The sequence below is a fragment of the Manacus vitellinus genome, unplaced genomic scaffold (assembly GCF_001715985.3).
Source record: "Manacus vitellinus isolate BGI_N305 unplaced genomic scaffold, ASM171598v3 scaffold_8_pilon, whole genome shotgun sequence".
NCBI lineage: Eukaryota > Metazoa > Chordata > Aves > Passeriformes > Pipridae > Manacus > Manacus vitellinus.
Window position 1 is genome coordinate 25,303,901 of NW_021940864.1, and position 24,937 is coordinate 25,328,837.

At 37.4% G+C, this 24,937-nt stretch overlaps 1 protein-coding gene across 3 annotated transcripts in view; it reads right to left on the reverse strand.

Annotated features, from left to right (window-relative positions):
• CHRM3 (cholinergic receptor muscarinic 3) overlaps positions 1-24,937 on the reverse strand; it is a 124,858-nt gene that overhangs the window by 66,769 nt on the left and 33,152 nt on the right. Inside the window, exon 1 of one of the 3 annotated variants that reach the window (XM_018085049.2) lies at positions 12,643-12,682. The exons of the other annotated variants lie outside the window; for them this stretch is intronic. The gene's annotated coding sequence lies outside the window, so the exon portion shown is untranslated. Of the gene's footprint in view, positions 1-12,642; positions 12,683-24,937 lie in introns of those variants that run through there. 3 annotated transcript variants of the gene reach the window in all.

Here is a 24,937-nt window from a genome sequence, read left to right on the forward strand (position 1 = left end):
CGGTGATTTCAGAAGTTCTGGAATCACTGAGAGATAATTGATGCTCATTATAAAATTTTTGAGTTAGTTTCAGCACAGAACCTCATTGTAATTGGAATCGTGTCTTTAATTAGCTTCTTCATTTGCTATTTGGGATTTCTATGAATTAGAAGAGAGATTAGAAACTGCTAATGCTCTTGCACGTAACCTTCACTCTCAAATTTTAGTGGCCACTCTGAAGGACAGAACAAGGAAATGTGAAGAAGGGTTATAAATGTATTTATAGAGTTTCTATTTCATCTTCTGAAGTACACTTACTCTTACTCCTTACAGTATTTATTTGCTAGTATTTCCCCATTACAGTTGTTCTAATTTCTAGACATAATGCAACTTTATGTTAGGGAAACAGAACTGGAATGCATATTCTGAATCACAAAGGCAATGTTAAGAAATCAAATATTGTAATTCATAAACATATCAAGCTCCAACCCCATATAATTCCTCCCTCCTCTCTCCCTCCCAAAGGAAGGTTACACTAAAGTTCTTTACAAATGCAGGCTCTGAATGGTCTTCCAGTCTAGTTCCAGCTACCTGGAAATCCTTCACATGCAACTCCTTTCTGAAGCAGCTCCTGCTGCACTGGTCAACTCTGAAGGACCACTGCAACATCATCCCACATGCTAGCTAACAGTTCTGAACATGGAGGAATGACAAAAACAGACTTGTTGCATTTTTAATTTGTAATTAATTTTAATTAGAAAGAAAGAAAGAAAAAAGAAAGAAAGAAAAAGAAAAAGAAATAGAAAGAAAGAAGGAAAGAAAAAGAAAGAAAGGAAGAAAGGAAGAAAGGAAGAAAGGAAGAAAGGAAGAAAGGAAGAAAGAAAGAGAAAGAAAGAAAGAAAATGACTGCTAATGCTACAAGAAGGAGGCTCTGCTGTGGGCAGCAAAATATAGTCAAGATGGCTCAAGTAAGACAAAAGCAAAACTAATGTACCACGGACAGCACCGTGTTGCAGGCACAAAGTGAATTGCTTTGTAAATATATTATAAAAATAATACAAGGTTCAATTTTAGTAATCTCAAGGTCAAGTAAACTCCTTTTGAACTTAATAAGAACAGTATCCCCTTGAAATTCCTGCTCATTACTCAGTTATCACATTTAGAAAATCTCCTTGGCAATACAAAAAGCTCCATGTCCTCACAGTTTCCTGTATGAAGACAAACTGAGCATTTCATGGAAAGGATAATTCTCCTTTTCTTGAAGTAAGTTGTTTTTGATGGACTGTGCACCTATCTTTAAGATATCTTAAGACTGTACAGTTTTAATTCTCTTCCCACCCCCCCCACCTTCCCCCCCATAAAAACCAGTAACAGAGCCTTTACTAAACTCAAACACACTAAAAGGTTAATACTGGTAAACTGGTAAAACAAACCATTAAGTAATTTTGAAGCTGTTGAAATAATACAAAAATAAAAATCCTACCATAGTTTACAGCAGATTCTTTGGAGACAATGAATCACTTCCATTCTTCTCAGTCTATGTGACTAATATTTTTCCTCTCTTAAATTAATATGCTGCTAAAGAATCTGAAGTGAGCAAAACTGGCCAGATAGCTAGTTAAAAAATTGTATTGTATAAGTTGTGTCTTCTCTGAAAAATATGCAAGCAAGATGCAAATATTTAAAGATAAAATAATGAAACTCAGGGAGTTCACAGACACAGTTGTAGTGAAATTTATCTACCAAAAAAGAGAATATTCTTTAAAGTTATGGATAAGGCTTTCACCTTCTGATCAGTCAAACATCTGTGGCTTTCTGATTAAATGAGGTGACCCCATTTCCTCCTCCCCCTTAAGAGGTATTAATGAACTTTTTTTACTGTGAAGTATCAAAAGAACTATAAAATTAAATTATTTGATCACTAATGATTTTAAATTGTTTTAAAATATTGTTTCATATATTTTTCTTCTAATGAATTATATCTGTTATTTCATTAGCCTTCATTTCTCTAAGATACATAACAGTTAATGTAATGTTACGCTTGTTTTTCTGTTCCTGAACATTCACAATTTCCAGGGAACAACCTATTTCCTGTGAATTCTACTGCTTTCTAAATTATGAAAATCATGCCACTATTACTATGGTTACCAACTAAACTTTGTATTGAATTAAGTAGTCACAAAATTAACACATGTTTATTCATTCCAAATAAAAATGAGCATGTCCTTCATCACAGAGTACGTCAAAATTGCAAAAGGACCAAATACATCTGTATTCCCTGTCTACTGTGAGATGAAGCTACGCAATATTCCACTCTCAGGCAAGGCTCTGAAGCATAATGCTTCACATCAGTTGTTTTCCACCCAGTCAGGACTAGTCAAAACACATAAGGATCTTTACTTCTGAAGATGAACAGTTTATACAGTATGTATATAAACACACATTTATTTAGAGGTAATTTCCCCGGTCATATTTATGAGAAGATTAACTAGTCCTTAGACTAAGGGAACTTTCCTTTACATCTGGTTTGGTTCTTTAAACTTGTATTTTCCTGAATCTTTTCCTCTGCTTTCCTAGAATTATCAGCTCTTCAGGATTCTCCTAAAAACAGATTAGCTTTGAGCCTACTTGTTTTACTGCACTACACACTAAGCCAGAATATTCATGGAATGAATACAAATTAAACACAGATGGAGTTCAAAGGAAAGGAACTAATTTTTGACACTGAATCACTAATCCAAATAAAATTGTATATGTTAAATTTTAACAAATATTTTGAAAGTAAAGCATGCAAATACCACATGAAAAAAACAAAACAATACAATTAAGAAGCTAAACCAGGTAAACATTAGTTAGCTATATATTCAGAACACTACTTAGAGCACAGAAGAGAGAATTTTTCTTCAAACTATTGCCTGAATCCTTGGATTTGTAACTTATGTCATCTTAACCCAATCAAAGATTATGTACTGGATCATTTTAGGTATCCTGAGTGATGTTGTGTCTCCTCTGGAACATGTAGGTAGGAACTAAAACTTTAGACAGGTCATTATCTCCTGAATCAAGGTTCAGCAATTTTTCTTTTCTCTCATCCATATTAACTTTTTGCCCCAGAAAGGCAGATTTCTAGCATATTATATTTCACACACCTACCACAACACACAGTATAGCTCCTACTATTACCTACTTTCAGTGAACACTCTTTAGGTTGAGAAATATCCATGACAAGGATCTGTCTATACTTAGTACAGATAAATACATAGTGAAAAATAATGAAATAAATAAATATACTTATTTATTCCACATGGCTAATGTTTATAGCAGTTCATGCACACATTCAGTTCACCGAACTTCCTACTGAGCTACCCAAGGCTTCTTTCAGAATGACCTTACCAACAAAGAGCCCTGGCAAGGGAAAGTGAGGTGCAGTTTAGCCTTTCTTGTTCTAGCTGCTGATATGTGAGACATGCAGAACAGATGTAAAACTACTTTGGACCAGGAAAAGGCCCAAAAGGTATGTAAGTACTGTGGCTCCACAATACTTTGGCTGCTCATGGGGTAACAAAGCAAAACACTGCTCCTTCCTTGTGTTTTATTCAAAAATGCAATAAAGCTTTTAGCACTTGCTCTTTGCTCAGTATACCTCTACATGGCTAATTTGTAGGGTATGGCTCTCTTACCTGGTTCCCTGAAGCAGTACCATCCCCACCTTGGCTGGAGTTCCTGTGTTTGGGAAGTCCATGTAATGGCCAACTTGCCAGAGCACAAAGACCTATCTTCTTAGGAAGCTGAACACAATAGCTGCAACTGACAGTTAGTAGTTCTCACTTGATGATTTATAATTTTTTTGCTTTTAATGAATCATATTCCAACCTTGTTTTTAAGAGATAGTGATAGATACACTCCACTGCCATGTCAGGGCAAAGCCATTCAGTGATACACTGCACTGCCCAGTCCAAATATAACGAGTCGGGATTTCAGCCTTTTCAACACATATAAATAGGTATAAAAACACAGAATCACTTGTAAAATTCCTGTTTCAGAAATACCTTACTTTAGTATTTACATAAAACAACTGTTGCGCTAGCATAAGTATTTTCATCTTAGAACAAGCACTTCTATTTTTTCATATGCTACTTTACATGCTTCTAACCAGACAAACACATTAAAATGGTTTAAAAAAAATAAAAGAAAGGTGTTTTCATTTGTGAAGTAGTGCAAGAAAGTTCTCCAAGTATCTGGGAGAGGAAGTGATTGCTTTACTGAACACACAATGCAAAGGTGGAAGGAACTTTTTTCATGGAAAGACTTATGTGTAAGCCATCTAGTAAGATGCACCGCCCCTTTTCAAATGGAGTGTAAGCAATAAGGTTAAAGTATCCAAAAATGATTCCTGACCAGAACGTTTTCACCCTGTCTGTAGAGTGTACTGTTCCAGTCCTCTGCCACTCACAGTTTCAGTCCAAAAATCCTTTGAAATGAAAGTCCTCTGCATGGACTGTAGAGGGCTCAGATCAGTCTCTGTATCTACAACACACTGAGCAGAGATCCTGAGGGTGATTTTTTAAATATGATTTTCTTTCTTACCTAATACTTACCTAATTGTATTTCACTACATAAATGTGGTCTTAACAACTGCATTTTTTTCAAGCATAATATCTTTATGAAATTACACAGTGATTTTGATCCTCTAGGGCAGATTTCCAGTCATACTTACTGAATGGAGAGCTAGACTTTTCTGAGAATTAAAGTAAAACTTTACTAACAATCCCTACACCCTGCTGGAGTCATAGCATCAGGTTCAGCCCTCCTTCCCTGGTCTGATGCAAATCAGTGCAATTAATTTTTATTTCATTCTCACTATGGTTCCAAAAGACAGGTTCTTTAAAAATTAAGTAAATTTCATCTTGGGAAAGCATCCCATGAGCAGAGGAGAGAAGCAAATGTTAGTTGCTAGTGTATGGAATATTAGGACAAAATACAAGCCTCATCATAGGAGATGAAGGAAATGTGAAGAAAGTGGCACCAATTGTGATCCTTAGGCTGGATTTCCCCCAAACTGCTGCTCTACATGGCCTTTGCATTGTGTGACTGAACGGCAGAACACCTCAATTGAGCTATGCCAAAAGCCAGCAGCGCTGCTTCCCCTGTTTAGCTCCCATTTCTTTCAGTCTCCGAACTTCTAATTGCTCTGATTTACTGACAGAAGACTGATTTACATTTTATATGGTTTTTGCATGCTCAAAAGGAAAACAGTGGTTAAATACGAACACAAATGGGCACACTGTCATCAGACGTACTCTCCTCAGCATGAATCATGTGCTGCCTGCCCATCAGCATAAGATCCTATATAGAATTGAACTGAAAAACTGTTAAAGAAGTTTTGAGCTCCATTACTGTGATGGTTATCAAAACAGGCACTCACACAGACAACACTACTAACATCACAAAAGTGGAAAATGAACCATTACAAAAGGCTGGACTTTAACAGCTCTATAAGGAGTTGCATTACAGTCCTAACAGCAATATCAAGCACATTCCTTCCGTGACTGTAAACAAGGCAGTGTGTCCTGATTCACATGAATGAGGGATATAAAACATCAAGAGTATTCCAAGTCTTTGTGATGAAGCAAGACAACCTGTGGCAACTACAAATGTGGAAGAGTGAGGCATTGTTTTTTTTGATACTGCTGTTGCCAAAACTGGTAGGAACATTTTCCACACTTTTCCACAGTGCTCAGATGTAAGCAGGGAAAACCATGAGATGCAAGTCTGAACCCGTATGGTTGTTCAGAACTGATTTGAATTGATCAGAATTGTGCAGAATTCAGTTATTCTAAATTGATTTGGAGAAGGAACAGTGATCCTTGTGTTGCTTAAAATGAGGAAAAAACACTTGTGCAACTGCAATGGCTATGCCTTGCAATCCCTCTGGGTGTCATTTTCATTGCATCTTTAGCCAATCTCATTAGAAGTCTCAGAAGAGTTCCGTCCCTATCGACTGAGGAAATGTTATAAAGACAATTGATTAGGAAAACCTATTCAAGCACATGTCCGGTAGGAGTGGAGTTATTTCTACTGTGTATTTCTAAAACCGTTTTTCAGCACTAGTAGCACTTTGATAGCAATGGCCAGGTAGCTGAGATGAAGTGTAGCTGATACTGATGAGATACAGAGACTCCAAACATTATTTGTAGGCTGGATGACAGAAGTCATGCACTTTTCCACTACTTCTTCAGTGACTGACTGTCCACAGTAACTTTAAGGCTCAGATTTCCCACGATGGTATGGCAAGTTCAGACTGTTACTTTTCCTTCCTTAAAGGCTGACTGTAAAGTCACTCAGCAAGTCTTTTAGTCAGCAAGTTTCCTTCCCTGATGTCTTGTTACATAAATAATATTATTTATAACATTTATATAATAATTGCTTTATTTTGTTCACCTTTATTATAACAAACAAGTCAAAATAGGCTGTACTAGGAAACAAACAAAAATCTGTCTGAAATGAAGTATGATGCAGCCTTGACACTAACGGACATAAACAGTGCCCTACTTCTGTTTGCCAAGCTTTTTCCTAAGATCTCCAAGAATCCAGCTCAGTGCCCATGTTCAAGTCACTGCTGCTCCGTGGGTATTTTCCCAATGTTGAACCACAGTGACAGAAATCAGGTAGAGAAAGAACACAAACAGCTTTTCCACCATAGCTTTTAATATACGGACCACTAGTTCTGTTGCAACTAATAGTGTGAATCATGAATAAGGGTTGACAGTTCTACCTAATACTATTAAGTTCTTCGAAATACACATTCATATTTGGTGTCTCTCCTGATGGAATAGGGCATAGTAAAGACACCAAATGCAGGTTTCACTCTAGACAGTATTGTCATAGATACATACACAGAATGCACCTCTTTTCTTGAAGACTAGCAGATATTAGAACCTTCTTTTGTGCCCGCTTGGAAATAACACTTTGACTCCCATCAAAGTTTGAATATTCTCAGTAATTGGAAATTCACACAGTTTTTCCAAAGTGTCCTCCTGCCACATTGTGTAATACTGAGCAGAAATATTCAGGAAATAGCAAAGTGTTAAATAAGAGGTCCAGAAGTTATACTTCTCTGCCCCTCTTGTTGCGCCTAAGTCCACATATTTGTAGGATCCAGTATCTGTGGTGCTCCAAAGGGTTACTTTTTTCCCCTTTAAATATGTGCAAAGGCTGTACAAGGTTCAGCTTGCCAAGGTCATGGTTATCTCCTATGTTCTGAGCTCTTCTTTTTGGACATAGGTGAACTGAATTTTAAAAGGATCATGGAAAGTCTCTATGAATCACCTCAAAACTGCATTGAGAGCATTTGCCAGAGTGAGTCACTTGTTAAAAGCGACTGAACACTTGGATGTGAGAGACCAAGAGGATTAACATTATCTACCTGTCAGTATATGTTAGATGCTGTAACTAAGGAAAGATGTGACCTTCCAATCAGAGGTGCCTGTGATAAAACAGGTATAAAGCAGAAGACAACAGGAAACATAAGACAATTTTCTTCAGGCTAATGAAGTTAAATGATGACATATGTGGTGGCCAGCACTGAACTGTGAAGGAGATAGCATTATAGGAGGAGAGAAGAATTAATACACTGTTTCTTCTCTCAGATGTTAAAAGTTCCTGTGCTACTACTTAATGGACAGTCAACAACGTAGGACACAGATTATTATTTCTCTCTGTCTGTGTTTGTAATGTCACATAAAATATTCCAATAATGGAAAAATTTCATTTATTACTACCAATGGTCCTGGAGTTGAGAAGCAACTTTATAGATACAGTATAGGTAGTACAGTATAGTATAGTACAGTATATATAGTATAGATACACTCAACTGTTACTGTCCCAAATGCAAACCAGCAGGACAACTACAGTTATCTAAATCACAGAATCACAGAATGGCTTGGGTTGGAAGGGACCTTAAAGATCAATTAGTTCCAATCTCCCTGCCATGGGCAGGGACACCTTTCACTAGACCAGATTGCTCAAAACCCCATATAACTTGTCCTTGAACACTTCCAAGGAAGGGGCGTCCACAACTTCTCTGAGGAACGTGTTGCAGTATCTCATCACCCTCACAGTAAATAATTTCTTTCTTATATCTAATCTCAACATACTGTCATTAAGTTCAAAGCCATTTCCCTCTGTTCTGTCACTACATGCTCTTGTAAAAAGTCCTTGTCCATCTTTCTTGTAGGCACCCTCAGGTACAGGAAGGTTGCAATTAGGTCACCCTGCAGTCTTCTCTTTTCCATGCTGAACAATCTCAGTTCTCTCAGACTTTCCTCACATGATGGATGCTCCATCCCTCTAATCAACTTGGTGGCCCTCCTCTGGGCCCACTGCAACAGATTGATGTCCTTCCTGTGCTGGGGCCCCCAGAGACAGATGCAGTACTCCACATGGCGTCTCATGAGAGTAGAGCAGGGGGGCAGGATCACCTCCCTAACCTGCTGGTCACACTGCTTTTGATGCAGCCCAGGACACAATTGTCTTTCTGGGCTACAAGCACATATAGTTGGGTCATGTCTAGCCTCTCACCCAGCAGTATCCCTGAGAACTTCTCGGCAGGGCTGCTCTCAATCTGTTCATCCTACATCCTGGACTGATACTGGGGGGTTGCCCTGATCCGGGTGCAGCACCTGGCACCAGTTAAGACTTGTCTTGTTAAACCTCATGAGATTCCTTTCCCATAGGTCAGTTCTTGAGCTTGTTGAGATCACTAACTCTTACAAGCGCTATCTACGTCTAGGATATATAGGAAAAAAATGTTGACATAGCATATTATTAATCTCAGATGAATGCTGCCTGACATTTTACCACTCACAACTTAGCAAGACATCCATCCAGCCTTCCCTCCTAAATGCGCATCAGCCAGACTGTTGTAGTCAGATTATTTGTGAGGATGCCATAATGTGATATTTGGAATGTGCACAAGCAAGGCTGAGCTGCTGAGCAGACTGTGCTGCTGATACACTTTGTGGGAGAACGTACCTGAGTGAGGCCTGGGGATGACTTCAGTGTGGTAAAAGAAAAGATTTATGGTGCTGAATGTCAGTACTGTGTTATGCAGACAGCCTCACAGATTCCATTCGCACTCTAATGTAAATCAAAGATGGCTTATGTTCAGCTAATTGAGACATACATAATGAAAAGTGGCCTAGAAGGGGCTGAGTAACTTGGTTTTCTAAGTTTAGGCTTTATAAAACCAGTAAGCTCCTTCTGATTTTGACTCTAGGACTCTGAAGCACTCAGAAAATGTTAGAAAAAGAATTCTGTGCTTGACAGAGATCACTTGTATGAGCCATACTCTTTAGCAACTGCACCTGTTTGCCACTGTCTCTTTTACAACACTCATAAGGGGAACATTAAGCAAGAATTATGCAATGAACTGATTGCTTAGGTGCAAATTTCCATCTTTTTTGCCAAAGAGATGGTTATATGAAATGTAGTTCGTATTTCTTAATTAGAACTACTCAACTGAGGGCAATTTGAGATATTTCGTGAAGAAGAAAAAGAAATCAATTTTGAAAAAAATGACTGAAGGAATGACACTCTTGGGTTAACCTGGCAGATCAAAGTTGTAAATATAAACTCATAAGAAATCGGGAGCTACATAAAATTAAAAGTTTAACATAAAATCTCATTGAATTAAAAAAAGGAAAAGGTTGCAGAAACTTCATTTCTAAAATCACATATACATGAATATTGACTTTACATGGTAACAGAAGGATATGGGCTAGAATGCCTGGAGAAATAAACAGTTTACAGTGGCTGTAAAAGCAGAGAGAAGAAAGATAACTAGAATGATGGCAGACTGAATTAGAGCTTCATCTCAAATTAGAGTACAAGACTTCCTGATAAATCCCAGGTGAATGCAAAGCAACATTTGTTCTCTCTCTCTTAGAATATATTCTGAGTTCTGAGTTCCTTAGAATATATTCCCATTTCAATGATCCATCAATGTAGTAGCAAATATGTACTAGTGTAATACAATAAGCTCTGGCTATGCATCCACTGCTGTTATCTGCATACAAATATTTAAATTGATAAAAATCCCCTAGATCCTGTAACCATATTGATTTGACTTTGAACTGCTGCAAAGTGAACAGCTTGTAAACCAATGTCCTGTTGCCTCTGTTCTCCACATTGCACAACACAGGCTCAGGAACAGCTTTGTCCTCCCCTTACATATTCTTGCATTCTACTTAACCTTTCAATCTTAGGCCATAATGCTAATGTTACAAATGATGATTGATGTAGAAGGTTTATATGTGCCTTAATTTCAAACAACCATTTGAAGCTGTAAACTAAAAAATACAAGAGATTAGAAGCAATTCCTTTTACTACAAAGGACACAGTCCAAGTATGTTAGTAAAAAAGAAATCCATGTATAGCAAAGAAAGCAGTTGCTAAACACTGTCATGAATTTCAGCTGTGGTCAGGAAAATATAATCAGTTAAACATAAGAGAAAACAGTATCTCTTCAGGAGATGCGACTGCAGGAACATACAAACTTCATAAAAGCAGGCACACAGTTAGGCTTGGTCTTCTAAGGATAATGAGAGTAAGAATCTCATCAAAAGTGTTATGATGGAATGGGAGAAAAATTCAACTTGATGTGGATTGCAGACAGAAGAGATAATCTGCGCTCAGAAACAAAGAAAAGACTGCTCAGTAGATAGATGCTTTAAAGAAGGGTAAATTGAATTTATCAGTGGCATGGAGATAATCATATAAGAGATTATTTTTATGATATACACCAAGACGTTTTTCCACAAGGGAAATCAGAATGACAGAGGGAAAATGCAGCTAAACTATTTCAGTTTACTTTTCTCTTATTTTTCTCTTATGTTCACTTTGAATGCATTTCTTTTGTATCCCACATAGAAAAAAAAAGTAAAGGTATATATCTGTTTTTAGGCATGTTGCATGCTATGTACCTGCTTCAGTGAGGCCAAGGTAGGACACAGGCATCAGATAATATCATGGAACATAGAAATTTCAACAGCATTTTTGCAAAAAAACCCCACAACAATTAAGAGAAGGGTATAAACTGGGTTTTGCAAGTTTACTGGTGTAGTCAGTATTCTGATCTTGCTCTGCTCATCTGGCATAAACCTTTTGCATTAGTCTTCGGGGAATAGATACCTTAGACACTTGCTCTCCATGAAGTCCACAATTTAAAAAAAAAAATCCTATTCCAGTGCCTTTCAGGGATTTGTCTTTATTAACAACAAAAGTAAAATAACTTCAGCTCAAACCTTCTGTTGATGCTGTTTTATTTTATTGAGCCTGTTGCTAAGATGACAACTTTGGGACTTCTTAGCCCACACCCTAGATTCTATCTTTTCAGGCAGCCACTTCCCCCTCTTATATCCAGAAGTTATGAGTCATCTGCCTCACTGAGCCAACAAATGCCTCTTAACCTTTTCCAGGCCTGAGAGAATAACAGCAGAAGGAGGTGTACAGGCAGATTCTAATGACCTTTTAATCACACAGAACGACTGTGTGAGACAAAATTTAGTCTTAAAGGTCTTTCAGAAAACACATTAGAAAGTAAATGCTAATTAAGATGTCATTTCAGATAGCATGGCATACTGAAACACTATCTGATATCTTCCAAGGAGAATAGTTTCTAAGTCTAATCCAAGCTAAACAGTGAGGGTTCTGACACATTGGTCACAGCGATTTATTCTAGCATGCTGATATTTCATTATAATATTGCAGTCGGAGTGTGATCTTGCATTCCTCTTCCATAAATAAAAGGTAAATCACTCACCCTTCAGAAGGTGTGAAGCCAAGTTAAGGCTTTGAATAGAATATGCATTTTCATTTTGCTGAAATGCCTTTATTCTAACTTGCAGAAGTTTAGAACGCTTCTCATAAACATGTTACTGCTGCTGCTGAAAACAAGAGTTCTCTTAAGCTGTTCTGCGTGTAGCCAGCTGGGGGCTCTCAAAAGCATCATAAGCAGGTCCTTTTTCAGAAGCCCTGACTGTCACTATACCTGGACAGATGCAAGGTAACACTATGACAGATATATATTTTCAGTCAGCATAAGGGCTTCACAACCAATCTGGTTGATCAGCTGAACATCAACAGGAGAACTACAGGAATTCTCAAGCATCTGTAAAAATTACAATTCTGCTATAGACCACGGGATTTTCTTTTTACATTAAAATCAGGTAGTGAAGTCATTATTTCATCTGGACCCAACAACACCATAAGCAACCCTTTGTACTAGAACTCTGAGTAGGCTCGCATATGTAATACACACAACATATACAGCTTTATATTTGTGGCAGAATTTTATTTTCAAGCTTTCATGGTCTTTAATACTAAAAACCACTTGTGAGGTATGGTGCATCATTTAATTTGTTTCCCTAAACAGTTGAATAAATATGGGATTTTTGGTAAATATTAATTTCAGTATTTTGATTACAACAACATAGCAGCATAATTCAGCTTAAAGGAAATGAGTATTTTCCCTACTCTTCTTAAAAAAAACCCAACAAAGTAATATAAGAAATGAGTTCTGTAATGGCTTACTGCAGGAAACCAGGACCATGTTATTTTAACAACAAAAGATCAAAAATACAAGAAATGAATGTATGAGATTACCTTGATGCAAGAGGAGCACTCACATTGGGAAGAGATATGACTAGGACTGTTAAGAGAGCATATAAAAGACAGGTTACTGAGACTCATGACATTCCATAGAATTTTTGAGTAGTAGATAGGTGTGGGTAACATGCACACCATCCTAATAATGGTAGTAGTGCATAAATTCTGCTTCTTTGTTCTCAATAAGCAGTACATACAGCTGCTGCGGTATCAAGGGAGCCATATCAGCTCCCTTAGTTTTTGTGTTGGTTTTATGCCAGACCTAATTTCACCATAACTTAGAGCACAAAGATGTGCTATATCACAATGGGCCCTGTGTGAGCCCACAGCCCTTCAGTGCTTTGCAAGGGAACATGAAACATTTTTTTCTAGCTAACATTACAATTCTTAAGATTTTGGAGACAATTTAGTACCCTGATAGATGAAACCCTCAAACACTTGGGGCAGCATCAAAGAAATCATATAACCACCCCTGCTTAGGTTCCTCAAAATGTGTCCCTTAAGTCTAATGTCTCCCTTAAATGTCTTTCCTCCACCACGACAACTTCCAAAAAACCCAGTGTATATAGATTGTGCATCTGGTGTGGGCACAGTGAGTAGTTTTTCACTGTTTCTCTAAAATAAATTCTAAAGCAGTGGGACAGTTTATCTTCTTTTCTTTTGAGTATTTTTATTTTGTTTTGTGCAAAAAAGCTCCTTGACAAATCGTTGAGACCATTGAAGGAGGGAGTCAAGTCAATTTGCAGAACTGAGAGCCATTCAACTAGACCTAAAGATTGCTAAATGGGAAAAATGGTCTTACTTTATGTCTATACTGACTCCTGGATGGTGGCTAATGACCTGTGGGGATGGCTACAGCAATGGAAGAAGGCCAATTGGTTATGCAGGGTTAAACCCATTTGGGCTACTCCACTGTGGCAGGACATCACTGCATGGGTAGCAAACATGAAGGTGCATCATGTCTATGCTCGCATGCCCAAAAGTCATGCCACTGAAGAACACTGAAACAGTTTACATGTGGATAAGGCTGCCAAAATTGAAATAGCTCAGGTAGACTTAGACTGGGAGTGGAAGGGTGAGTTCTTTACAGCCTGATGGGCCCATGAAACATCAGGACATCTAGGAAGAGATTCAACATGCAGATGGGCTCATAATAGAGGGGTGGACCTGACCATGTAGGCAATCAAACAGGTCATTCATGAATATGAAACGTGCTGCAATCAAGTGAGTCAGTTGAGTAAAATCTCCCTGGAAGAGAGGACAGTGGTTGGGTTTCCAATACTACGAGAACTGGTAAGTTGACTGTATTAGATGACTGCCACAAACAGGCCAAAGCAAGTGTTAGATACTCATCATGGTGGAGGCAACTACTGGTTGGCTGCAAACATACCCAGTAAACCAGGCCACTGCTTGAAACACCATCTTAGGCCTTGAAAGGCACATTTTATGACAACATGGTACTCCAGAAAGTATTGAATCAGACAACGGGATTAATTTTCAAAATAACCTCATAAATTCTTGGCCAAAGAAACTGTGACATTGAGTGGATATATCACATCCTCTGTCAGCTATGAGCCTCTGAAAAGATTGAGAGGTATAATGGACTGCTAAAGACTATGTTAAGAGCATTAGGCAATGGGACATGGAAGCATTGGGATGCAAATTTAACAGAAACCACTTGGCTGGTTAACACCAGAGGATCTGCTAACTGAGTGCCCAAAGAAACCCCCTACATACTGTGGGAGGAAATTAGGTCCCTGTACTACAGATAGAGAAGTTACCACAGAAGGCAACGTGGATTTCTCCTCCCATGGGAGAAAAGGTAAACCCACTTGTGGGACTGTCTTCGCTCAAGGACCTGAGTGTACTTGGTGAGTAACGTGGAAGGATGGGGAGACACAGTGTGTGTCTCATGGAGACTTAACCTTGGGAGAAAAATAATCTGTGACATAAATTCTATGTTATAGGATGTAAAGTAGCAGGAATGACAGGAACCAACAAAGAGTGAATTTAGCAAGGAGCAAGGAGTGTGTGACAATGGCCCAGGTTGGGCTGGTGTTGGTGCCCAATGATCAGACCTGCTGCTTTTCCTGACCTAAGCACCCATCTTGATGGAATGAAGCCCGAGTCATGACCTGTGTTTGAAAATCTGTAGGGGTGGAGAAAGCTCATTAAATGGGAAAATAATATCTACCTGTGAAAAGACAGGGGAGAGTAGTTAATGAAATGTATAAATCTCTATGTGGGGTATAAAGATGGTTTAAGGATGTAATTTAAGTCGTAAGTGACAGTAAGAAGGGATTTCAAGAATGAGAAATAAATACAATGGAATAGTTAGAACATATATATATATTTATATATGTATATATATAAAAATTATGTGAGATCCAACTATTACACAAATTGTATGGAATAAGAGGTAGGAATGATATTGGGTCTGGCTGAGATGGAATTAATTTTCCCCAAAGCAGCGCTCACAGTGCTGTGCTTTGCACTGGTAGCTAGAAAGGTGTTGATAACAAACCAGTGATTTCGCAAATACTGACCAGGACTGTGACAGCATCAGCCCTGTCTCTCCAACATTCCACCTCCCATCAGTAGGTTGGGGGTGGGCAAGATCCTGTGAGGGGACACAAAAAGGACAGCTGACCCAAACGGACCAAAGGAATATTCCATGGGGGGCATTCGTTATTTACAATGTTTGCCTTATGAAACAACCACTACATGTGCTGAACCCCTACTTCTCAGGAAGTGGAAAAACATTGCTTTATGATGGGAAATAGAGAATAATTTTTTTCTCTGCTTGTGTTTGTGCAATCTTTCACTTTTGCTTTAGTAAACTGCCTTGTCTCAACCTACGAGTTGTCTTCCATCTCATTTTCTCTCCCCTGTCCAGCTGACAAGGGGGACTGATAGGGCAGCCTGGTGGGCTCCCGACATCCAGCCAAGGTCATACTACCACACACTGTAGAAATACTAACAATTAAATAACGTTCTTATAATCAGACAAGCTATTCTACTTGATTTGGGGGAAATCTAATGAACTTCAGTGAGGTCAAACTAGTTGAATTCTCTTGACTTAAAATAACTAAGATATAGATCAGTGTTAAATTTCAGGTCAGAAAAAAATAAGATATTAAACTATTTTGTAGAGGGAGACATATATCTACAGCTACAGTAGACAAAATACAAAGTATAATCAGCAGCTGGGTGAAGAAGTAATTTTCCTTTATGGTACAGTTATAAACCAAGTACATTACAGTTGTTTTTAGTATTATCAATCATTTTTACTACAGTAGTGCCTAAAACCCATGCAAAAGATGAGCCTCGCAGGATTCTGTAGTATGCAGAAATACACAGCAAAAGACCATAGCTATCCTGAAGAATTTATAGACTAGGTAAACAATATAGGTACCAGAGGAGAAAGTGATACAAAAAATGAGCATTGTGAACAATGTAATCACAGTAAATGTTAGGTTTGCAATGGGAAAGAACAAACAAGATGCTGACAAGGGATGCCAGGGGAAAAGGGGGCACTAAGAAAGGGATAGCTCAAGCAGAAAAGGCAAAATGTAGGTGAGCATGACCCATGGTAGCCTGCAACAGCAGCTGGCTGAATGCTTTGGACTTTCTCACAGGGTTGCCCTGGAGCTGGTGAAAGATTCCTCAGCAGGTCAAGAAGCGTTTGGAAATAGGTTGTGCTGGATGCATCTGATGCACTGATTTGTTCTTGTATTACTCTTATATAATTATATTTAGATATGACCATGCCACTGAAAGTCAGTTATTTGCAATTTTGGACCACAGAACTAAAAAATAAAGCGCATATGACACCTGCCTTAAAAATTATACTGTCACTCTTTGATTGAAACAAATCAGCTCTGCAATCAAAACAAAGTGAAATTAGGCACTTCATTCTTGAACAGACATTACTGATACCAGTGTATCTCAAAGAATTAGGATAACTGTCAGTCATAATACAGCTTTGCTCTTCAATATTTACTGATATACTTTCTCTGCCCTAAGCACAGAGGGAGGAGGCAGTGAAAATCAGACTTCACATAAAATCTCTTTAACCAACAGCAATTACAGCTGACAGTGCCAAATTAAAAAATGGCAACAGTGTGGGTTGAGGTTTTTCTTCCATTCAGTGTCACCAGATGAGTTACACAGCTAGGACAAAGCCTGTTCCTGTGATCATCTCCATGAAAAGAAATCTTTGATCCCACAGAAAGTTCCACAGAAGTCTGTGGAACTCCTCTGGTGGAGCATTTGGTCTGGAAGGCTCTGTTTTCAGGGTCTGCGTGAAAAAAATATTTTAAAGGTGTTCTTTATTTACTGGGCAGGTACCCAACCTAGAAACAGCGAATATAAAGACATGTTGGTTCGTGCAGACTAAGAGATGTTCCTAAAAGAATGCTTTCATAAAAGGGTTATAAGATAAATAAAGCATATTAACAAGGGATATGTACATACACATGCATAAGGAGGAGTTAATTTTATCTCTGTAGATAAAATTGGGAAAATTTATAATAAACAAATACATGCAATTCTGGTGGAAATGTTGTAAAAGAAATAGAAAATTAGGAGTAGCTGCAGAATAGAGAGTTGTTTTTTTTTTTTTTTCTCAAGAACTGAATTTTCTCTACCTTAATCAAAAGAAAACTCACTCATAATCTATTTAGTGTATCTGTGCTATCAAAAAGAGAAAATACTAAAAGGGTCTTCATTCTACTAATGAGCACTATTAGAGTTAGTGGCTTGAAGATCATATAAATGTCTGGAAACAAGCAAAATGCACACATTCTTATGGAGTATAGTGACTGTATCTACTAGGAAATCTATTAAAATAAACAACTGATCCTCTATCACTTGATGTCTTATTCATCATTCAGAAAGTCACTTACTCTTTAATTTAAAGCATTTTAGATCAACACAAGAATCACTTGGTGAAATTTAATGATTTCAGAATGTTCTGAATGAAAATATCTGTAGCGGGTACAAAACCAAACAAGAATTACATAGATGTACATGACTAATAACTTCTCTCACAGTTGAGGAAAGTTTGGCTTTCTGAAAGTGACAAAGAGAAGCCCAGCTCCTTGCAGCAATCTCCCTGAGGCTTCCCATCTTTTCACAGACCTTCCCTTTCAGTTCTCCCTGCATAATTTTCTTTTCTTTTAGCTTTTTTAAAGAAGATTCTTCTAATATGACTAGCATGCAGCTATTTAACAATCTCAGTAAATTATAGCTGAAGCTGAGTCTTCTCTCATTGCCATTCACCTATTTTGGTAGAAGATATTCTTCCTATGTAGATAGCGTGAGTATTTCTTTCTTTGTTTCTTTATTCTTTATTAACAATACCTTTATGATCATCTTCAAATTTACCTTTTTCTATTCAGTCAGAGTGCAAAGTCAAGCTGAAAAAGGAAACACTGCAGAGTTATGAAAATAGTTATGAAAATTTGGTGGCAACTTCTGTATGTTTGTAACCACAGCAAATTGCTATGAAATTAAATGGTACAGGTTTTCAGATAAAGAAAAGAAATGAAGCTACTTAGGGGCACCCAATCAAATAATAAATGCCACAGCAGCCACAGAACAACTCCTTGGTCCTGTCCAGCCCACAACACAACTGCCATGGCAGAGGACAGACAGATGAGGGAATACTGGACCTTTTAGGGCTTTGGGAAAGCAGCGGAGTCAGAAGCATAGTGAACAGTTCAAGGCTTCCAGGGCAGTGATCACAAAAGCTGTCAGCTTGACCAGGATAATATAAGGAATCTGAAAGCAGGAAAGATCTTTTCTCCTTGTTGGATATGGAACTAACAAACATAGGAGGGAATTTCTAGTCTTAATTACCAGTTTTTGTAAATAAGTCACATGCACAAAGTCCTGTTGTTGTGTGACCCTCTGCTTGCTTTTGAAGGTTAAGTAATAAGTAATGAATGATGAATAATTCATAATTAATGAATAAATAATGATCCTTTTGAGAGTGACTGGGATTGACTTGCTGATAGCAGTATTTTGGAAAGAAAAAGCTTGCAGTGAAAACAGAATAATTCTGCTCAAAGAACATGAGGAAAAGATACATGGATAAAGGCTCTACATAAAACTCTTATGAGAGATGTGGAGGAAGCCAGGTTTATTTCTAGGAACTGTCTTAGAAGCATCTCTGTGGGAATAGGTTATTACGTACAATTTCAATGTCCAAACTAAGAAGTAAGTCTGTTCCTGTTTTCTTGGAAACCCTTCAAAGAGGGAGCTTGCAGAGCACACACGCAGGGCATGCTGAACAGATGCAGGTCCCAGTGTGCCTGCAGTGCATAAGTCTGTGTAGGCTTAGCAATGCTTCAGGCTGGCAACACATGAATGGTACTCAACATCACTGTTCACAGGTTTTATAATTCTGTAATGTTTATCTTCAAAAGTAATACTTCAGAGAAGCTTGACTGCATGATATCAGTGGTGTAAGACTAGAGGAACTGCCACTAAACAAATATCCTCTTTAGGATCAAGGACCTAGGACAAGCATTCCTAGGTCAGGTAAATGAGAAAGGCATTATCAACACAAAATATCTCTTTTTCCTGCCCTGTTCTCTTCACATTTCTCCTACCCCAATAGTTGTCTGCCAGGCTATGGAGAGAAAGCACATACCCTTCACCAATGAAATTTCATCATATCAGTGGGCCAAGAAGCACGCTGCTCTCCACTGTAGGTGGCCAAAAAATGAGGCACAGGCATGAGTTTCATCTAGAAAAAAGAAATTCAACAGTCTACATCTCTGTTACAGGCACCAGAAAAAGCCCTGGGATAGAACTTAAGCTTAAAATGTGCTTAATTTTCTACCTGCATTAGTTCTGGGTGAAAGAGGTAGGATTTTGAAACACAAATTCATGCGAGTTAAGAAAGGTACTAAACTTCTGCAAACTCATGTAACTCTATGTGTATTTACTTACACTAACAGTCTTGCCCCATATCATGAAAACCTGTAGTTACAAAGCTTGGTTTGAACAGCTCCTCACTGAAACTGCAGATAGTTTGCTCTCCCTGCAATTCCTCTGCTGCTGAATATACTTGCCCTTATTTTCACATCCTAAATGTTGCCAGGGTGTCCACTGGTTAGTTTGACAAGAAAGTTACTCTGCACTGGACTCTGGAAAAGATAGGAAAAATCCATAATCTCACATTTGATTTGATAGACTTAAACAACAGGAACTCATGATATGCGAAAAATTACAAATAGGTCATGTATTATTTAGTTGTGAGACAAACTCCATAGAGTATAGTTTCAACATAATATTTTCTATATATAAAAAAGGTTATGTGCTGAGTTTATTCATACCTTTCTTAGAGAAAAGTACACTTAGTCCAACTGATAAATTGTCTGAATTTATTTCACACATGTGGTTTAATTTTGGATTTACAGATTATATCAATTTATCTAATTTTCTTCACATCAAATGAGGAAAATTAAATATGTATTATGCTACCATGCAACATGTTTTTCTCAAAGCATTTTTTTCCTGTCCACAGTGATTAGGGTGGCAGCACAATTATTGTTTGTTGTTCCCACAGTATCTATTTTTATACTGAAATCTAATTTTGTTTTTGCAGTTAACTCAACCACTATAAATAAGGTTACTTGGAACTTACTTGAAAGAAATGTTCTTAAAAACAGAGCCAGTGTAATTCACAACCCCGTGAAGGATTTAATTCAAGCCATTTTTTAATAGACATAATGTGGAGGCATTTTCCCAATTTTGGGTTTTTTGTCAGTAAATTTTATGTGCCTTAATAGTTTCAGCAGAGTGAAATATCATTAACTGTACTCCAGTGAAAAAGAAGAAATGGTGAATTTTATTATAATTGTCAAGTCTGGATGTAAAACTTTAACAGAAACAGCATCTTAGCTTAGCAAAATACTAGAAGTGCATGAATGTATATACAAACATATTTACATATGCATATATGCATATACACAGTAATAGACATTGACTAACCTACCTGTTTATACTTAATTGCTATACCAAGATCTACCAGTAGCACAACTTTACTAAGAATCTACTTGTGACCTAAACTGTAGAGCCTTAGGAGGAAAAAGCAGGATCTGAAGCAGGAAAAAGGGGTAGAAGAAGAGGCTCTCTTGTGATGTCAAAAATTCTTTTTATGATAAGTATAACTAAAGATGGTTTAGATATTCTCTCTTTATTGCATATAAGAGTAGTGAATTAACATTTTGGAAAAAAAATCTGAAGCTACATCATTAAACTTATTAATCTCAAATCATCAATTCAAAATACAACAGTATCAACAGCTTCATGATTTTATTAATCAAAAATGATCAACAACGGCATGCATAAAAGGTTCATTACATGAACTTTTGTGAAGTTATGTGTCCACTGTATAATAACTATCTAGGTTTTATTATTTCACAAATTCCTATGTATAGAATTTGTCCTTTTTGTTTCTGAGACCATATATTTTGGCAATGTAACTTCACATAATACAGGCTAACACAAATTTAATGCTCAGAGGTAACCATCTTATTTTTCTGTAGACACAGAAAAAAACAGTTTTCACATTAACTAATTGCTTTTCTTAGAGACTGTGAGTACAAAATAACCTCCTCTCTCTTCACCAAGATTACTGCATGCACATCTGGTTTACTAGTCCATGCTGAGAGGGAGGCAATGATGTTTTCCTTATATCAACAGCCCAAACTCCTGTGAGGACTAGGGGTGCCACACTTCTATCTATCACAGACATGGCACTCCACAGTTGGATATGATGGTCATCACCTCTCGGTGCTGCCATAAAGGTTTGCATATGTTTACTGATTTCTTTTGCCATCATGTGTACACTTAAGTAATAAAATTCCATCACTGCAGGCTCTGTGCTCTGGCACTTTCTTTCTGTATCTCAGATGTGGCTGCTGATCCCATGAGTGCCTTCTGTCTTTGAGCAAAAGTGCTCAGGATGTCTCACTCTCTTGTCTGACAGAGCCCAAAGGCATAAATCCCGCTTTCAGAGACACATTAATAATTCTTACATAGTAAACCTAGGTTTATCTCACAAACTACGTTCCACAAAGTGGTGCTGAGCTGGGGTTGAGGCACATGGGAAAGTAGCAGCTCATTTTATCAAGTAGATGTCAGCTGAAACATCTGACTACAACCAAAGAAATACAAAATAAAGGGGTTTGGAATTGATCTCACTATTTTCATGTTTTACTACTGCATCAATGCAATTCAGTAAGTAACAATCCATCATAAAAACACAGTAACTATGGTTAATTGACATCTCTTTCACTCTTGTAATGCTGTGTGCTTCTATATCTTAAGGAAGCTCCTAGATAATAAATGATTTTTTTCCTCTCTCAGGCTAGCGGACCTAGAGCATTTTATTTTCTGAAACTCTAAATGATATTGCATGCTGTACCATAACTGATACTATCCATAACACTCAACAAGAAAGATACACTTCCTTTTCAGAATGTTACATAAATTCTGGAAGATGTTTTAGAATTTCTTCAGTGTAGGAACTACATTGAAGATATTGTCCTAAGTGCTTTTAATTACTTCAAAGAAGGACTAAACTGTCTTTTAAGCATTTCTTCTAATAATTCAGGCTACATCTTAGGAGGGTTGATTTCACCCGGAATCATCTCATCAGTTTTGTGCAGGGTGTTTGATAAAACAAGAGATAAAGTCACACATCAGTAGACAAACTTAATTCACTTAAGGCACTGAATTCACTTAAGACACTAACAGTGAACTTCAGGCAGTAAGAGTTGAACAGAGATATATAACTATTACAGAACACCCACACACTAAACAAAAAGTATACTGTGATTAGAAAAAAAAATCAGGAACTTTTCCCCACTGGCTATGTGAAACAGAGAGGAGTATCTAGTACAAGATCCACCCTGTACTCTTCTGAATTTGAGTCTCACATTTTAATAGATAATGGTTTCAATACTTGAAGCTCTTGAATTGATCTCTGCGGCACTAATTTAAAACAAGTCTATCTTAGAAAATGTATAGAAGAAATATTGATTGCATCAACCTAACAATTATAAAGAGATTAAAAAAGAAGATGAAAGAATTGGAAAAAAATTCAAAAACTTTCACATCATTGGAGAGAGGCGTTCAAGCACTGCACTAGGGGTTACACTGAGAGGGTTGTGAGCTGTATGGGGTTTTTCTCCTTCCCTATGTCTTTCTCATGGTAGGAGATCAGAATATCACTAATAAGTCAGTACCAATCAGTGCTGTTTAGTCATTATTTCTCTGATCTGGTGACTGTCACAGAGTTTACATTAAAAAAAATAAATTCATTTTTCACCTATATTTCAAGGTGAAATTTCAAGACTTCTGTGTAGTTCTAACATGTTTACTGTGGATATTATACGTAGTTTCTGTCTTAACTATGCCTAGACACTGCATTCTCATTTCAAGCTTTACAAATAATTAAAAGCACAAAACCACAGTTAAACCTACTGAAATGCAAGATACATCCTATCCTATTTAACTGAGGAAAACAACAAGGTAATTGCCAATAAGTGAAAATCCTTTTCAAAACTCCTATGGTCACAAAGTACTCAATTATTTCTTAATAATTTACTGAAAGTCTACAAGATTTTTGCTGCTCTAATTTTGATGTTATTGAACTCCCTACTGAAGGCAATGGATAATTGTACTGAGTTTACTGCTACTTAAATAGGAACCAAAATGGACTATTAGGAAAGAAGTTAAAAACCAGAATTTCACGAATAAAAGAAAAAGTCATATTACTTTGTATTGTGTCAGTATTTGCATATCCATAGGATCATTAAAATATCTTTATTATTAGCATTTTTACATAAAGAAACCATTGAAAAATAACTTCCTTTTCATTTTAATATATCACAAGTAAAAGAAAAAAATTAATAATTAATAAGTTAAGAAATCATTTTTTGCGTCTTTGCGTTTCTCCGCTACAAGCTGAAAAGCATTTTGCAATTATTAAGTATCCCTTTGAGGTGACTCTATTATTGACATATTTAGAAGAATTGAAGCAAGAAAGTCAGAGAGAATGGCAAAAAAGAGTATTTCAAATTCTACAGTCCTGATTACCCACCCACAGTCTTCATCACACAATGACACTCCTCTTTCTCTATGAAGACAAGATGATTTACCACTGCCTTCTCAATAATTGGAATATTCATAAGCAATTATAGCTGTGTTCAAAGAATGTTCTTGGACTCGAGTTCTTGAATAAAACTATTATCAAGGATAAAAAAAAAAAAAGAAAGCACATTTTCACAGAAAACAGCACATGTTCATTTTATCAAGGTGTTTCAACTCTGTTCATGAAATCCATGAAGTTGTACAGCAAATTCACTACTGCTTCTGTACTTCTAGAGACCTGAAGTCTGGTAACACCTATGACAACTTTGACTCTAAATAAGAAATCAAGTCATTGTAATCTTGTTAATACAGAGTCACTAACTGAATTAACTACCAAAGTATCTTTATAGTTTTACACAGAAGTCCTGCAATAAACATCTAGAAAAAAGAACAAAATCTCTTTATATGTACCTGAGGAAATACCAGAGCAAGTTGGAAGGGTCATACATTAGAAAGAAGGTAACTTTTCAACTTCAAAAGTTCGCGTTTTAGAAGAGCTGTATTTTGGTAGTGATTCCTCTAGAACAGAAAAGCAAGATATTGCTTATTTTACTTCATTCTGAAGGTATACAACATCCAAGGGGCTTCACCAGGTTTCAAAGCAGGCCCCTGGAGAGCTAGGATTGAAAATTAAAAAAAAAAATGAAGAGAATAAACCAGCTGCCACTGCCATAGTATCTCTTCTCAGTGCAAACCAGGTTGCTCTATACCGGCATAGCAAATCTGAACACTGTCCTGCACTAGTACAGAGTCAGGATTTCACTGTACTGTACTGCACTGAGTGCTTCCTCACGCAAAGAAGGAAATACCAGGGTAGCTTTATGTCAATTCCATGCTCTGGTCCTAGAGCTGTTAAGTGAACACCCAATTTCAGTGTGTCTTGACAGCCTGGGTGAAAGTAGGGGCACAGGCCAGTGCTTCTGCAGCCACCTGCCAGCAAGGCTCTCCCAAGCAGTCCAGTTGCTTCACAGCAACGGGAAGCAGGAGCTGTCAATGAACAGGTGCTTTCTGTACCCAGAGACTGCAGACTTATCAAATGAATATGCTTTAAAATTCCACCCACACACAAACCTGTCTCTAAAAGCAAACCTGGAAGGCTTTGTGTCAGTGATCCTCAGGC